Raw genomic sequence first — 5,749 nt, forward strand, 5'->3', positions numbered from 1 at the left:
GGCACAGGTACACTGGCTTAGGCACAGCTATACACTCTTACCATCGCCTGTCTCAACAACTTATAAATGATGTACAAACTCTATCAGGAACCATTAAAGATCTGCAGGACCAAATAGACTCCCAGGCAGAAGTGTTCCTTCAAAAAGACGTGGCTTAGATTTGCTGACAGATAACCAGGGAGGTATTTGCTTGGGCTTAGTGGAACGATGCTGCTTTTATGCCAATAAATCAGGCATAGTATGCACTAAAATTAAGCAGCTTCAAGAAGATCTAGAAAGAGATGACACGAACTATTTGAAAATCCCCTCTGGGCTGGGCTTAATGGATTTCTACCCTATCTTCTTCCCCTATTAGGCCCTTTGTTGGGTTTACTTATAATTGGGTCCATAGGACCCTGCATTATAAACAGGCTGGTACAATTTATTAAAGAACAGATTAATATTTTGGCCTCTAAGCCCATACAGGTCCATCATCGTTTGGAGATGGAAGACCGTGCTGCCAACATTTAAAAGGATGTTCTACCCTTCTCACAGGCTTATTTCTTAAGTTTACATCCCCACAGATCTCTCTTTCTTATATAAAAGTATGAGTAACAGCTCTGACCAACTATCTTCTGCCCTTGCCATAAGGGTTCGTCCCCCATGGGCCTCTCCACTTGGGGGAGGATGCACCCATGGAGTGAGGATGTTATCCCAGTTATTTATTGTGACTGACCCTTCACATGTGCTGATATTTACATTCACTCTCTACCCAAAAGCCTATTGCTAAAGAATGTTTGGTCCCACTCATATACTCACTCTTCTTTCTAAACCTACCAACTATCATCCTAATCCTACTTACTATCCCTTTTTGACTGGATGTTCTCTTCAACATTCAATCATTGAAGATACAAGGTCCTATGCCATTGTATATCGATTCATCTGAGACGTCTGTGCAGAATATAATTCAAAACTAAGTATCCCACTCGAGCGCCTAATGCCTTACTGGGCTTCAAATCTTACCTAGATTTCTGTTGTAAGTATCGCAGGTTTCCAATACCATTATTCATCTCGCAGAATGATTTTTAACCCAAATCGAACCTGTTATTAACCCTAACAATACACTGTTCGCTCAATCTCACGTTACAGAATACCAGGCACAGAGTAGGTCTTACAATACGGGAATGTACGGGATCTTCCAGCTGCTGAGAACCTCAAAGGTCCATGCAGAAATGATCCCTGGATAAGATGTAGGCAGCTATGGAGGACCTAAAAGAGCAAAAGTCATCTTCCATGACAAAAACCTTGGTCAGGATGAAGGGATGTGTCTGAATCAGCCTCTTTCTTCTTAATATAGAGAACATGGACCAAACCAGGGATGCTTGGAGAGCTGTTCCCAGGTGCCTATGGTTGAAATACCATTCGTACTTTTGAAAGTGTCACAGGAAGTAGGGGCAGCCTCCATTTCATGGGACCCTATGAAACAACTGTTAGGACAAAGTGGTTGTCAAGGCAGTGACCTCTTTCAGTTCCTGAAGGAATTGACCTACCTAACTTCCTTGGTGATGGAAATCTCTGAACTTGGGATCCAGGAAGCAAGGCATCCAGAGTCAGTCCCAGTCCCCGTCACATTGGGCTCACTTGTTTGGATTTACCAAAGACAGGGTCAGTCTTTCTTGGTACCTACTGATGTGAGGATGGCCAAATGCCAGGAGAGCTCTGAAGAGGGACCTTTCCAGGGAAAGCAGATAGTTGCTCACCAATGGCTCCTGGCAACTTCACAGAGTTGGAAAAGGAGACAAGATCTGAGACCCTACAGGGCATTTCGGTGGAACAGAGTATGGCCCACCAGTCAGAGGACACTCCATATATTCACACACCTACTTGGGAGAAGGAGGTGCCGTTTGAGTATGGGTGTGAGTATGCGGTTTTGTCTCATGTTTTGAGAATAGATAGGAAAGTCGGTTTGTTTGGTTTGGAGTGGACTGTTTCTTGTATGTCATTTTACAAGGCAAGTGTTTCTATATCTGTGTATCCTACTGTGTCCGTGGTTGTAGACATTAGAAAAGACAATGCATCAATGGATGTGTCCTGTCTAATAGAAAGCTCCCATCATTCATCCGGCCCAATTTATGAATGGACTGCAGCTTGCCTTATAGATGGGCAAAACTTTTTATCTTCCCAAGATCCAGTTGTCTTCTTGAATTCTGGAAACTCTCCAGAATAGGCTCATGGTTTTGTGTCCAAGATATAAACCACTTCCACACTCTGTGAAATGGCCATGTACTGAATAGCTGAAGGGAATGAGGGCATCTCAGAAAACTCAGATATCAGTGTGACCAGGAAAGTCTCAGAGGAGAAACCCTGCTTTGGGCCTTTTGCTTGCCTATTGTACTGTTGCCCTTAATGTCAGGATGGTTTTTGCCTCAGGCCACACTTTGTGAAGCCTGAAGAAATGAATTTTCATATGGAAAAGAATGGGCATCACCTGTGGCTCTTTGCTTAATTGCTTTGGAAAGGGATGCGTCTGAATCAGCATCTTGGCCCTGTATGAGGCTGTGGCTTAAATTCTCAGCACCAGATGGATCTAAAGAAAGATCCCATGTGTGCGTCCAAAACAAAAATGGCAAAAAGTTCAGTTTTTGTGGATGAAGTTTCTTGTTTTTCTCTCTTAGTTTCATGACCTTCATCAAGTGAGAATAGGGATCCTTTGGGTCAAATGAGTCCTTCAAAGCCATGCAGAGGTGCTTGGGTTTCCTCATGACTCCAAATCACATGAAGAGTCTATACCTGACAGTCAGTAGGCCTCAAATTGGAGAAGCAGAGCAGTATTAAGAGCTGGCCTACTTGATCACTCCTGGTTCACAGGAAGGGTGTCCAGGCCACAATGACTTTAGGCAAATGAGGGGCAAGGGAGCTTTTTTTGAACACTGTCTTTGGATGTGCCCCTCATGGAAATATCCAGCCACAGGTTATGATGAGTGTATATATGGAAGAATATGAGGGCTATGTGGGAGTGTTTTGGTTTTAATTCTGGTGATTTGTGTGGTGGTTGGGAGATGACTGGGTCCACCGGGGTTTAAACTCTGGTGTGATTCCCCTTAGAGACTGTGTTGTGGAACTGACCTCAGAGAATTATTGCCATGAAATGTGTTGAGATTTTTGGAGGCCACACATGGGAGTCACCCTTGGAAACTGAGATCTAGACCAAGGGTGGCTTTCCACACAGCACAGGGAATCTCAGCAATGATATCATATGATTTTATTCTGAAAGACTTGGCAGCCATAGTTGAGAGTCAAAACAAACATGGACCTCACATTGTAGACCTCTATGTGCCTGGCTTCATGTAAGTTTTTGGCCACTCTTTGGGAAACCTTGCCTGTGAGAGTTCTCTAGAGCATTCATTGAAATGAGCTTTCTCACCATTTAACGGTACCTGAATGAATTGAAACCCACAGTGCCTCCAAATTCATCCTTGAAAAATGGCTACATAAATACCATGACATTTTTGAAATTCCCATGACCAGGTGGCACTGGACAACCATGAATGTCCTGTTGCTGATTTGAGTGTACCAGACACTGCCTTGATTGACAGGGTTTCATGATAATGATGTAGAACAGAGATGTCAGTAAGTTGGAGCCTGCTGATTAGTGGTCATAGAGCAGTGTTGTGCACGTGTGTGTTAAAAAATCTGTTGTGCGGTCATGTGGATCTGCCATTGGCTTTCAAATGGGTTGTGACTGACATGGAGCAGCCAGCAGAACCTTGTATGTAGAGGCATCTTGTTATATGGAGAAGTTTCAGGGCAATGTTCAGAATCAGGTTGCTATGGTCAAGGGGGCAAGCTATGTGGGATAGAAGCCAGATTGGTGTATTCTCCTGTAGACCCTGACCCACGACACGTGACAGAACTCCCTCCAGCAGTTTGTCCTAGTTGAACTTTTTGAATTTCGTGAAGCAACTACCAAACTCCCAATGCAGCGGCAAGAAACACCACAAAAAGTGGAAGGTGACCAAATAGCTTCACACTCCACATGGGGAGACACTTAGCTCCCAGTGGCCACAATTATCTACAAAGAGATAATTCAGCACTGCTGCCTAATGTTCATTGGAATATAAGAGACCATGTCCTCCAGGTCACATAGATGCAGACCCAGCTTTGATGGTCTCACTACAAAGGAAGCTAAAGCTCCTGACAACAACATATATTTCAAGTGCCTAACCTCAGAGGCAGTTTCTGAAGAAGTCTTTAGGCCAGCAGAGCTCCATGATTGTGGAGTTTACACTGTCCCTTACTTTTGGAAACTCGTCTACCACCTTCAAAGTTCTGAACTCCTGAGCAATTTTCATTCCAGATATGTATTCAAAGATTTTATAACTCTTCTCCTCAAATTGTGTCTTACTTGGAGCGAAGGAAATGTCAAGGAATTGTTCTGGATGAGAGTGGAAGGATATTTGTGTAGCACATGTTTGCATACACATTGGATTCATTTTCCAATTTTCCAATTGAAATACTGAATCCCTGACACTACCCCATACCCTACTAGACTCTGTGTACTAATCCTAATATGATGGAGAAAAATAACCGCAAAAAATTGAAATACAAGCATTTCAAAAGAGGCATGGTGTATATTTGGACTTGCCTTATGCACTGTATAGGGTAGGAGTTATAAATCTAGTCAATTTTTTGTTGAAATAGTTCTCCAGTTGTTTTTAAAGTTAACAAATATGTGAATTCCTGTCTCCCTTTCGCTGTAGCCTATTCAGCATATGTATTTTTATAAGCACATATACAATCCTACCTGGTACCACACGTACACTATTTTGTGGTGGCTGACTTGGCAGATACAAATTGTGAGAAGAGGTCACTCCTCCTAAATGCTGATGGAACTGAAAATTCAACCTATGGGTGAGTTTCCTAGCTGAACAACATTATATATAAATCCATGTTCACTAAAATGAATATTTTTGATCTGTGAATGATATATATTTCATGGTGAATTTCAATTGGCATATAGTGCTACTTTTTAATATCTGTGTATATATATATATATATATATATATATATATATATATATATATATATATACACACACTATCCAGATTTTTCAAAATATGAAATATATCTGTCTTATAATACATTTCCTAAATTCATTCATATTCATGTATGTGAATTTATAATTATCTTTTCACAAGATTATTCTCAGAAATATTCATCCACCTGAAATACATATTTGTTTCCTACTACTGAAAACTAACTTCAGTGAATGGTGTATACAAATCCTAATATTTCTTCAGTAACTGACCAAGTTTAACATCAATGCAAGTAGACTCCTATGGGACATGATGTGTATTTTGATGTTAATTTTTTTCAACACTGGTGCATTACAATTTCTTTAGTTAATGCACATCATTGGATATAGATTTCATCCACAAGTTTGCAAATTTATAGGCATTTGTTTCACTTTCAATCACTTTCTACTTCAGAACACATATATTTCTTCATGTTTCTTGACTGGTCTTTTCATGAGACTTCTTTCCAAACACATTATTTTTGATATCCATAAGTACTTTTGAAGCAAATCTCACACACCCTACATGATGAACCACAACCCTAATATTACCATTAGATGTATAACTGGTTAGAATGAATGATTGTATATCAATATATGATTTCTTATATATTTTCAGATATCAATTCAATCCATTATATAAAGTGGAACCAGTTATATTATTTATACACAATATTGTCTATTCATGCATTATCT

The sequence above is a fragment of the Callospermophilus lateralis genome, unplaced genomic scaffold, assembly GCF_048772815.1.
Source record: "Callospermophilus lateralis isolate mCalLat2 unplaced genomic scaffold, mCalLat2.hap1 Scaffold_256, whole genome shotgun sequence".
NCBI classification, from domain to species: Eukaryota; Metazoa; Chordata; class Mammalia; order Rodentia; family Sciuridae; genus Callospermophilus; species Callospermophilus lateralis.